This window comes from Balaenoptera borealis (assembly GCF_965194805.1).
Source record: "Balaenoptera borealis genome assembly, chromosome: 7".
Classification (NCBI taxonomy): Eukaryota; Metazoa; Chordata; class Mammalia; order Artiodactyla; family Balaenopteridae; genus Balaenoptera; species Balaenoptera borealis.
In genome coordinates, this window is record NC_138864.1 from 25,326,667 (window position 1) to 25,339,719 (window position 13,053).

Below are 13,053 nucleotides of genomic sequence, written 5' to 3' on the forward strand. Positions count from 1 at the left end.
TAGAGCGACTGAAGTCCACACATTTTAGAATCAGACAGACTTGGATTAAAGGACTGTGCGGAAACACTCCTAAGGATATTTAGGAGTTGTGGGATACCTGTAGGATGATTGATAGTGAGATCAGTCAAAAGCAGAGTATTTACATTCTCCCTGGTGAGACAATAAACTTCTAGATATCAGACACAGAGCATCTTTAAGCAAGTGTGGATCAGCTAAACCAAGGGCTTAGGGTTTAAGAATTCCTTATAGTATTCTTACAGGGTGATGCATTCTTGTATAAAGTTTAGAGTTCCTTGTCCATGGAGAGGGTGGGAACCACAGCCCTGTCTAGCAGCAGTGTTAAGTAGTATTATACTGCAGTCATCTTATCGTGTTTCTGACAATCGCTTTTCTGTCTCACCAGGAATTATCTGACTTATACTAACAGAAAATTGGTTGTTGAGATTTTGTTCCTTTTACCTCCTTCCTTTTCTTACGTGTATTTATAGACCTAAAATAAGAGGATTGTGTGTGCACGTGTGCACATTAAGTATGTGTACACTCGTCAATGTGAAATCATACATTGAAAAGAGAAGGTATGTAGGTAAAGGATGAATTTTAGAGACAGATGTGGTCAATTCCCAGTGTTTTCACTTCTAGGCACGTGATTTAGAGCAAGTCATTTGACCTCTTGTGTGTCAGTCTCATGACCTTTAAAATGGGGAGAATTAGAATTCAAGATTGTTGCCATGAGACTTGACTGAGGAAATTTATATGTAGTACCTGGCACAGAGTTAAGTATAGAGTAATTGTTCATTCCTCTTCTAAGCCCTCTCTCCTCTTCATGCTCTCATACAATAATCCTATTTTTGTTTGTACAAAGAACCAAAATCAGGTACATGCCACCCCTCTAGTGTCTCTTACTAAGCTCCTTTGAAATCTTCCTATTACCTAAAGAAATATTATTCCTGACTCTGCCCTTACTCATCTCCATATCTTCTCCTTTGGCTGCATCACCACATGCACCTTTTGCTTTGGATACACTCGGAGCCACTCAAATCAGCAACACCCTAACAAGCCTCTTCTGTTTTCCCGTGAGACTCAGAGCATTAGTGGTGTAGCAGCTGAAGCTAGACAGCCTGGATTTGAGGTGGCATCTTAGGCAAATTACTAAACTCTCTGAGCATCAATATTCTCATCTGTAAAATGGGGACATTAATATCTACTTCTTGGAGTTGCTGTGAAGATAAGAGAAATAATGTTTGCAAAGTACAGATATACAGGGAGGATCCCGCAATTGTAAGGCATAGTTATTCTTTATTTTCAAAGTATAGTTATTCTCTATTACTATTATTTATAAGTGCTGTTGCTGTTATTGTCATTATTATTACAATGTTTTTTCCATCTGTTCCATAACTCCTTCTCCAACCTCACCCAGCAACATTCTCTGCCTGTGTCGTGCTCCTCCCCTTGGCTGTCATAAAACCTTCAACAGACTTCTGTCATCACTGTTTATTTTCTTACACCCTGCCTCATAGTCAAGAGAATCTGAGGCCCTTTTAAAGAACAACAACAAGGAAAAGTAAACAAAATCCAGGGTGAAGTTAGTTGAGTCTAGGTGGAAGAGCAATAGACAAAATTAATAATATAGGATCCTACTTGTTTACTGGAGTTATGTTGCAAATTAGCTTTGAGCTTTCAAGCTGCTAATTCAGCAAGAAAGAGAAACCAGTTATATTCTTCACAGTATTTAAGATAAACTCAAGACAGTTGTTCTGAAGGACATAGTATTCCTGTTACTGACTCTCTTGAGATCACTCTTTCCAGGTCTTGGATAAAGGTGTTTCGGTGATGTAGTATACAACATCCTAAATGATAATGACACAATAATGAATTTAGTAACCTTATCATACTGTGTTTTATAATTGATTTTCATGTTTATTTCCTTCTCTAGACTGTGCATACCTGTATACAGGATCCATGTGTTATTCAACTTTGTATACTAAGCACTGGACATAGTGAGAGATAATATTTTTTTTGTTAAATGATGAATATGTGTTTTAAAACTTTTGTCTGCAAATATATGTTACTAATTTTGAGAAATCAGAAACAGTTCTGAGGTGTACCAAAGTATCAGCTTTCTTCATTTCCTATCTGTTCTGTTTCTATTTTTCTAGGTCGTTGTTCATCATATACATAACTTTATCCTTAGAAAATACATTACAAGAACTTTCTGGGGTAGATTTACTATACAGTTGGGTTCCTCCAACTTGCTACCTGCATATAATTACTTCCTTAGAAAAGTCATAGCCACTTGCTTTATGGAAACTATGTTGAAAAGATTCCATTCACCATCAAAGTGAAGTTCTACATTTCACAGAGAATGAAAATACCAATGAACTCGTCTGGTATGACTTGTACCTGACAAAGAGTGGAAGCTGGGATGGCTTTAGTGTCCTGAGCTAATTGCTACAGAACATTTGCATTGTCACAAATAAAGTCATTCATTTAGAATTTTAAATGCTCCCAAGCTTTAAAAGACCTATTACAAAGAAATATGATTGTTGCTGAATAGAGAAGCCTTGTCTTCCTTGTGCTTCCAATAAGAATAGTTTGAAGTTCTTTTAGCAAGGATTTGGGGGACTTATAATGTGTAAAAGGATGTGAATGACAAATGTCATCCTCCTCCTCATTGTTTAGGCTCTGTGAGAGAATTATTAGCTAGTTCATCCAGCTCTGTACTGAACAGGAGCCTGGGAAGCTACAAAGAGTTCTTATTCTTTAGTTAAATCTAGTTTATTATCATATTTTAGTAATAGAATTTTTAGGTGTTAAGAGCTAAGGGGGTAAGAGACATATTCTGAGGAGGGTAGATCCCAACAACCCCATTTCCTCTTACAAAAAAGAAAGACTACTGATATGAGATCCTTCCATGTGGGAATGGCAAAGGGAACAGGATATTCAAGGATAACATTCCATCACCTTCTCTCTTTGCCAGTACAGTCACTCATTTGCAGCTTAATTCCTCCCTCCCCTTTTCATTATGGAATGGAATGGAAGCTTAAGATAAATTCGTATGTGGCTGTACTTTGTAGCTCTGGATGAACCTGAAGAACTTAAAAAGCAAACAAAAACGGAAAGGACTCAGGCCCACCCTAACTCAACTGAGCCACAATCTCCAAATGGGGTACGGGCATTGACATTTTTTAAAAAAAGCTTCCCAGATAACTCTATAGTGCAGCGAGAGTTGCAATCCCCTAAGTTAGAAGCTGAGAAGGTGTGAGAAGGTAGTTGAATAAGGACTTTCTTGCCTTATTCAACTGGAAGTCTCTTTTTCTGTGTAGGGCCCTGGGGAATACTAGGAAATGCTCTTTTGCTCTAGAAGAGAGGACACGTGCCAACAAAAGGGTGAGACGTGCACAGGAGGAAGGAAATCTTTGCAGCTGATGGATGATATGCTGCCAAGGGTAGTCCCAGCTCAGAGTCCTGTGTGACTGCCACCTCCTTTACTGTGGGGAAGCAATGGAAGAAACAGGGGGAAAGTCGTACACCCTGAGCCCATCAGTACACACAGGACAGGTCTGCTGGGTGATGAAGGTCATCATCTGACCCTCACTACCAGTGCTCCCTCCATATTGCAGCTTAACTCTCCACCTTGCTTCTCCTGGGTTTTTGGAGAGGGGCACTTTTAGCGCATAGTCACAAATGACAGCTTTTGTACCCACTGGTCACTATCACATCATCTTGACGTCAGTTGACAGATTAGAAATGGATCTTTGGCTCAATGTGAGAGACGAAGAAAGCAACTTTCGAGTGGAGATTGTACCACGAGTAAAATATTTCCAAGATGATCAAGGTGGCTACACTAATTACTCCAATGCATGAGATAGCCAGTGCTCAATAAATATTTGTTGAATAAATGCCTGGAGGGAGGCAGGCATGTATGAAAGGTCATAGATCTCGCTGTTTTCCAGTTTAACTCTCCCATAAAATATATGTTGTGACAGAACTTATGGTGAAGCTTAGGGCCAACTTATGTGCTATAACCAATCTGCATTTGGGTAATGATCCATGGAATCCTTCAAAACAGAGAATCTTTCAAGACTTTCTCGTGATAGTGAAAAAGTCATCCCACTTCTGTGATGAAAGATTTGGATCTGCTGTCTTGTGTTACAACAGAAATGTGCTCAAATGGCAAAGCACTACATTAGGGACAAAATATGGGAGCACCAGGAGGCAGCTCCTCAGCACTGGGTGTGGGAAGGTTGGCTTGGGGTTTGGGGTTGCAGCTCGGTATGTCATCCCTTCTATGCAAACCTGCTCCTTTTGGGGCTTCCCAAAATCTATTTTACTGGGAGCATTTTTTTTTTTTTAAGAGAGAATAATTCCTGAATGGAATCACAGTATGAATTTCCAGGTTGCTTGGAATTCCATAGGTTTTCCTTGACCCTAATTCTGACTCCCATACTTCTGGATGGTCAGGAAAGTGTATGTTGCCTCCTCACATCTGAACCCCTAAACTGTAGCTACACTGGTAGCCAAACACACACACTGCCCCCTCCCTGTCTGTATATTTATTCATTTAAATACAAGCTTTGAGAAGACCCCATAAAGTTTTCTCTACTATCCAGTTGAGATAGATGGAATAAAATCTTCCTCTTGCTTCAGAAGCTAAGAGAAGGTAATAACTCTACAGGGATCTTCTGGGGCCAACCCTCTCGATAGAAGGCAGGACACTGTGTTAAGAGCTTGGTCACTGCAGTCACATTGCTGGCATTCACATCCAAGCCCCACCACATCCTAGGCATATGATCTTTTGCACATTATTTACCCTCCCTGTGCTTCAAAATTTTTCATCTATAAAGCTGGTATAAAAGTAAGACCACCTCATAAAACTGTTGTGCATATTAAATAAATTAAAATGAGTAAATCACTTAAGACCAGTGGCTGGATGTAAGTACTCAATAGATGCTACTGTGATTCATCAGATATTTGTTTCTCAAATGGTCTTTGCTAGGCTCTTTGGTAGTGGGCGCAGGTAGGGGCAAAGATCAATCAGACACACAGTCTAGCAGGGGAGATAAAACAGAAACAAAAAGAACTATAAAATAGGCTTTCCATAATATGATGTATGCCTTATGGTGCTTTGAAAATCTAGATTAAAGACTAATGTTTTAAATATACTTTATTTAAAAAAAAAATGAGCTTTGGATAAATGGAAGAATTAAATCTATTTTACTTGGAGCATTTTTTAAAAACAGACTAATTGAATCTTGCCTCTTGAAAGATTTCTTCCCAATTCTAACACTTAAGTGATAACTTTCTTTCCATAAATGTCCATTCATTATTCCCTACTGTACCTGAGGGAAATGTGAATTTGCTTTATGAATGTGGGTGGGAAGATTGAGTCACGTGTTACTTTCTCTTGCTCTTTCTGGACATGAGGGTGTCTGATCTGGGGACATAGTGTCCAAGTGGGAGGTGGAATCACGGCCAACTGAGAAGAGTATTTTTATATTTGTGCTGAAACTCTCATAGCTAAGGAGTCTGTCCTCCATTCCCCACCGGGCAGAGCTTCCCAAATGTGGATATATTTTCAGATAAATGAGCTCTCTTCCCTTCCCTAGTAGTAGTGGCAAGTTATTTAGTTGGTATTGATTTGTAATGTGTATTTTATGTGTATCTTATCTATAAGGGGGATTCATCGCTTAGCCATTACTATTTACCAATTACTTGGAAAACTTGAGATTTTACTCTCAGCAGAAATGACGCTGTGCACTGTCAATCGTGCCGTGAAGCCCCCAGGACCTGCAAGATACATAGACTCGTTTTTTAAAATTTCAGAGCCAGTAGGCATGCATTTAAAAATGTTTTTTATCCATCCCTTCCCTCTCTTAAATTTTATTGCTGGGTGCAGGAGGAGGTTATTGTTATCAAAGGTAACAATAGATTGAGCAAAAAGTGGTGAGTCATAAACTTAGAGGGAGAATAGAGCTTAGCTAGAAGGAGACCACAAGACTACACTATTGCAACAGCTTTCAGTGTTAAGAGACAAGACTAGATCAATTCTCCTCCACTGGTGTCTGCCAACCCTGACTCACTGGCTTTAGTCCTTTAAGTCTCATGTACACTTTCATGAATGTATCAGTGCGCTAGGCACTGGGAACACGAAAATGAATACAGCACAACCCCTTCACCAAGGGGGCCCGTACTCCAACGGGGCAGACACGCAAGTTGGGTGACCAACCACCCCAGGTTTGTCTAGGACTAAAGCGTTTCCCAGGGTGTGGGACTTCCTTTTCTAAAACCTGGACTGTCCTGGGTAAATTGGGCTGAGTTGGTCCCTCTATAAGCGGTCAGAAAATTTGTATGCACAAAGTGGGGACTCCAAAGAAGAAAAGACAACTTAGTCTGATGGTTCAGGGAAGCTTCACAAAGGAAGTGACACTTAAGCAGATTCTAAGAGGATAGAGGTATTTTGCCAGATGGAGAAGGAGGCATTTTAGGAAGAGAATGGTGGATTCAAAGGTGTTTGGGAATATCCATCCTGCTTAGCCAGAGTATGGGGCTCGTGAATACACACATGCGTATGTTTGCATGTGGGTGGTTCCATGACAGCAGGAGGCATGGGGGAGAGGATGAGCTTCAAGACGGGGAGGATACTTCCAAGCCATGGGATAAGGTTTTGTTTTGTTTCAAGTTTCCCTACTTCCATTATGGCTTTAGTCTAATGGCTGGCCATAACTTGGAAAGTCTCCATCCTGGAGGATGTGCCTTATTCCTGAACTTGGGGGGATTACAGAATGAGTTTTGCCATATTAACCACATAGGAAAAGTTGCAGTGTCCCTAGAATTCCCAGTCATTTCAGCATCATTTAGTCGTTACCTCCAATGTACTGGTTATTGTACTTACCCGGTGTTATGAGGATGGACAAGATGCTCTCTGACTGTGAAGAATCACATTACCCAGGGAACTAGACCTTATAAAGTGCTGGGAAGGGTGAGAATGATCTGACTTGTAATATACTGTATGTTGAACTGGATTGCAATTTATTAATAACTTAGGTATGAGTTGTTAAAATGTGAGGTCACAATATAGCCTAAGTCTACTGAACTCCAAAAAATACGATTCAGTATTAAAAACCTGTGCATACGCATCACTCATATATAATGTTAGACGTACACAGCCACGGGTACAGGAATACTTTGGGCCTGACATCAAGGTGAGTCAGAGAATGACCAAGGACACTCGGAACAGTGAGGAATCGTGAAGGCAACATCACTAATGTCTAGGATTATCCAGGAAGGAGGGAGTCAGGGAAGGAGTGCCAGTGAGGAGAGATGGACACGATTGGGAACAAGGCTGTGAGATTTTGAAAGTCAACATGATAGGAAGATAATTCCGACTTTATATAATAGCAAACCTCCCCAGGTTTCCAAGTCTAATATTCAGAGTGAGAAAAAGATTAAAAAAATTTTATTCTTGACTACTGAGTCTTTAACACTGTTAAGACCAGAGAAAAATAAAACACATAGCTATTCCTTTCGTATGTTAGAAAGTAATGCAGGAAGAATTAGAAAACAAAGCAAAATTAAAAGTACTTTTGATGAGTCTTAGGGAGAAAAAGATCTTTTGCCGGATACCTAGAATCTGCAGAGAACCTTTCAATACCTTGCCATTAATAAGTGGCCATGGGGCCTGACTGGGCAGGAGCCTGTCATTCTGAGAAGATAAGGACCCTGGGAAGATAAGAAAGGCATGGAAGAGAAGTCGTGGGAAGAGAGGATAAATGTTCATCAGAACCAAGAGCAAAGAAAGGTGGCAGTAAGTTGCTTCATTGTTGTTTTTAATAGATTGCTTTTTGGGGAAAACTATTGTTGCAGAGTTTTATATAATTAACACACGATGTCTAAAATTATGCCATTACGAGAAGAGCAAAGTTCTGAGATGACAGTTTCATGTATCTGTAACAGGGGATGTATTTTTATGTAACTTGTTTGTTCCTTTGCACAATACACATGCAGGGTTGGTGAATTTAGGCTCCCGTGTTGGCTGAGCTTGTATTTTCCATTCTAAAGCTGCAAATAAAGAAGATGAAAGGTGTGATGTTGGATATTTCACGAGAACGTTCCATCTTGCACGCTTTTAAAGTTACTTAGTTGCTGTTCAGATTTAAATTCTATTTAACAGATGCCACATTTGTGGAAAGAAATAGTTGTTTGACAAATGAATGTCAGCCTTGTAAATAAAAGACAGAATAATGGGAGAACGGTGGGTAGTAGCGAGAGATGGGAACTAATATTCATTGAGTAAATACTATATGCCAAACCCTCAGGTAAATATGTTCCTTGCTTTCAATTCAGCGGCTCCTCAGAGAGGGTAAACAATTTTCTGCAGTTCTCACAGTAAGAAGCAGATACGTGAATCAAACCCACCTCTGTGTGGTGCCAACTCCAAAACATTGATTTAGGTGGTTCTGACACAAATATACATTTACTTTTCAATGATACGTCTTATGTATATGTAGGCTTGGGCTATCTTTAGTAATCTGTGACTACTTCAGCCAGGTGATTCTCAATTATCAGTGTTATTTGTGAAACTGGAAACTTTCACGTCATTGTAAATTACATGCTGGTTTTTGGAAGATAAAACCATGAAAATATAGCATATTATTTTGATTATTAAATGATTTTTTTTAAAGAACCCAATGATTATGTGCATAGAAATAGGGGCTGAATATGTTTTATAAGAAAACATATATGTGTGTGTATGTTTTGCATATCGTAAAAAGTGAGCAATGAAATGATAATGAGAATATGGGTGAGGAGCCAGGAGACCGGCTTCGGGTGACCTAGTTTTCAAACTAAAAGAGTCTCCTCTAAGGGTTGCCTTTTAGCCTCACTTAGGGTTAATCCTACCTCTACTTTTCTTGAACTTTGCCCTTACCAATTCTGGAAATTGAACATGGGCCACTGTCTCTGGCAATCATGATAATAATAATAAGATTCTGCACTAATATTTATTAGAGTTGTATGTGAGTGAGAATGGGGGTAGTCAATAATAACAACTATGTATGTCTTGTCTCAAACCTTGAAAAGTACAGGTTAGGTCCTGCTGAAGTCCAGTGATAATAAGAAATGAAAACATGGTACTTACTCAATTACTTACAGAAATTCCTTATGTGGTAACAAGGGGGAACCTCGAGTGCAGGTAAGACCTCCCCTTGACGCTCACATAAGAGTTACCTGTAAATGGTGGATTAGGCCGTGAGCAGTAACATAGGTGAGGGGAGCCACCTGCACTCTGGTTTCCTCAATCTCACATGGACCTATTGGGCTTCTCCAGAGTGAAAGCCACTTACAATGAGTCTCAGTTATCATTCTCTGTTATTTTTAAGATCAAACAAGTGTTTGAAGTTTAAACCACATTTGAAGATTAAGTCTACCTCTCACTACCTTTGTAAAGTTCCCCTAATATCTCTGAACTGCAATGGCCTCATCTGTAAATATCCTATTCACCTCACAGGACTGTTTTGAAGAGAAATATGTGAAAGTGTTTAAAGATGAAGCACTGTATAGATTTTAATATTATCTTGTTGTACTGAGAGTATGGGAGTCAAGTGTAACTTAAACATGGACAGCATCAGGTCTCTTAATTCCTGTCCTGCGCTGCAACTCTATTGCTACCACCTACGAGCTTGATGGTCTGGCTTCTTTAAGTTTCTCTGTCTGTAAGACATGAATAATAGTATCTAACATACAGTGTTGTGGTAATGACTAAATGATTTATGTAAAATGCTTAAAACATACCAAGTGCTTAGTAGACGGTAGCTATTAATATGACTTTTCTGGGTTGACTGATATTTATTAACTATTTACATATTAAGTCAATGCCCCCAACTAACTTACTAAGTAATATTACAGGAACAAGAAAGATAAGCATTCCTATCATTTTATCTATCTGAAAATATATTCATATGTTTTTTGATGCCCAATTAAAACTGGAGAAAGTGAAGTAAGAATAAAATGAGGGGACTTTGTCAACCTCTATATATGAGTGTTGTGCTTAATGGAAATTGGAACTAAGCTCTTTTCATTATGACAGACTCAATAAATGGTACTTAATAAGCTTTCAGAAACCACACACCTAATGGTGAGGAGTTTCTTCTGGACTAAATTAATGCAAATTTAATTTTATTGGTTTATCAAAGCAAATGGTCTCTTTTTGCCTATAGTAGATCCGGTTAAGCTCAGCAACAGAACATAATTTTTTTCTTGATAATTTAAAAGTTCATCTTACTTAGCTAGATTGAACATATGAAATTTGATAATAAAAAATGTGTGATCCGTCCATTTTCATTACATAATTAGCTGTCTATTATAAGATAATTTCATCTAAAGTCATCTGTTAAACACTAGTAATAAATAATGTTTAACAATGTCACTGTACTATAAAAAAAGGAAAACAATATCCTTTCAAATGTATTCAGCTTTGACAGCGGTGAGAAAAATATAGTTCTTACCTGACTTTTTGTTTATAAACTTATCTTTATCTTTCTGACTATTTATTTAATGATAATCAGTCTCATATCTGTTGATACCAAATACATTTCTACTTTTTGTCAGAGCTTTGAAAGGAGATTCTATTATAATAATCCACCCTTTTTGTAAGTCTTCTTTCTTTAACACTCACATGATGGGATTGTTAAAAAAATTAAAGTAAAACAAAAGAATGGTAATATATGTTATTGTCTAGCCAAATAACAAGTAGAAATGGAAAGAAAATGCTTTTACATTTTAAGTACTCTTTGATCAGCAGGCATAATGAGAAAACAATGAGGCTTATTTAACACAGGAAAATGGCTGCTGGAGCCTGAACCAAGATGGCGGAGTAGAAGGACACACTCTCACTCCCTCTTGTGAGAACACCAGAATCATAAGTAGCTGCTGGACAATCATCGACAGGAAGACACTGGAACTCACTGAAAAAGATACCCCACATCCAAAGACAAAGGAGAAGCCACAATGAGATGGTAGGAGGGGCACAATCACAGTAAAATCTAATCCCATAACTGCTGGGTGGGTGACTCACAGACTGGAGAACACTTATACCACAGAAGTCCACCCACTGGAGGGAACGTTCTGAGCCCCATGTCAGGCTTCCCAACCTGGGGGTCAGGCAACGGGAGGAGGAATTCCTAGAGAATCAGACTTTGAAGCCTAGTGCGATTTCACTGCAGGACTTCGACAGGACTTGGCGAAAAAGAGACTCCACTCTCGGAGGGCACACACAAAGTAGTGTGTGCAGCGGGACCCAGGGGAAGGAGCAGTTACCCCAGGGGAGACTGAACCAGACCTACCTGCTAGTGTTGGAGGGTCTCCTGCAGAGGCGGGGGGTGGCTGTGGCTCACCATGGGGACAAGGACACTGGCAGCAGAAGTTATGGGAAGTACTTCTTGGAGTGAGCCCTCCCAGAGTCTGCCATTAGCCCTACCAAAGAGCCCAGGTAGGCTCCAGTGTTGGGTTGCCTCAGGTCAACCAACCAACAGGGAGGGAACACAGCCCCACCCATCAGCAGTCAAGTGGATTAAAGGTTTACTGAGCTCTGCCCACCAGAGAAACAGTCAGCTCTACCCACCACCAGTCCCTCCCATTAGGAAACCTGCACAAGCCTCTGAGATAGCCTCATCCACCAGAGGGCAGACAGCAGAAGCAAGAAGAACTACAATCCTGCAGCCTGTGGAACAAAAACCACATTCACAGAAAGATAGACAAGATGAAAAGGCAGAGGGTTATGTACCAGATGAAAGAACAAGATAAAACCCCAGAAAAACAACTAAATGAAGTGGAGATAGGCAACCTTCCAGAAAAATAATTCAGAATAATGATAGTGAAGATGCTCCACGACCTTGGAAAAAGAATGGAGGCAAAGATCGAGAAGATACAAGAAATGTTTAACAAAGACCTAGAAGAATTAAAGAACAAGCAAACAGAGATGAACAATACAATAACTGAAATGAAAACTACACTAGAAGGAATCAATAGCAGAATAACTGAGGCAGAAGAATGGATAAGTGACCTGGAAGACAGAATGGTAGGAATTCACTGCTGTGGAACAGAATAAAGAAAAAAGAATGAAAAGAAATGAAGACAGCCTAAGAGACCTCTGCAACAACATTAAATGCAACAACATTCGCATTATGGGGTCCCAGAAGGAGAAGAGAGAGGAAAAGGACCCGAGAAAGTATTTGAAGAGATTAGAGTCGAAAACTTCCCTAACATGGGAAAGGAAATAGCCACCCAAGTCCAGGAAGCGCACCGAGTCCTATACAGGATAAACACAAGGAGAAACATGCCGAGACACATAGGAATCAAATTGGCAAAAAGTAAAGACAAAGAAAAATTATTGAAAGCAGCAAGGGAAAAATGACAAAAAATATACAAGGGAACTCCCATAAGGTTAACAGCTGATTTCTCAGCAGAAACTCTACAAGCCAGAAGGGAGTGGCATGATATACTTAAAGTGATGAAAGGGAAGAACCTACAACCAAGATTATTCTACCCGGCAAGGATCTCATTCAGATTTGATGGAGAAATCAAAAGCTTTACAGACAAGCAAAAGCTAAGAGAATTCAGCACCACCAAACCAGCCCTACAACAAATGCTAAAGGAACTTCTCTAAGTGGGAAACACAAGAGAAGAAAAGGACCTACAAAAACAAACCCAGAACAATTAAGAAAAGGGTAATAGGAACATACATATCGATAATTACCTTAAACGTGAATGGATTAATGCTCCAACCAAAAGACACAGGCTTGCTGAATGGATACAAAAACAAGACCCGTATATATGTGGTCTACAAGAGACCCACTTCAGACCTAGGGACACACAAAGACTGAAAGTAAGGGGATGAAAAAAGATATTCCATGCAAATGGAAATCAAAAGAAAGCTGGAGTAGCTATACTCATATCAGATAAAATAGACTTTGAAATAAAGAATGTTACAAGAGACAAGGAAGGATACTACATAATGATCAAGGGATCAATCCAAGAAGAAGATATAACAATTATAAA

At 39.4% G+C, this 13,053-nt stretch overlaps 1 protein-coding gene across 7 annotated transcripts in view; it reads right to left on the reverse strand.

Moving 5' to 3' along the window:
* The window catches only part of MAGI2 (membrane associated guanylate kinase, WW and PDZ domain containing 2), a 1,331,631-nt gene that overhangs the window by 310,275 nt on the left and 1,008,303 nt on the right, over positions 1-13,053 (reverse strand). The window lies entirely within an intron of this gene.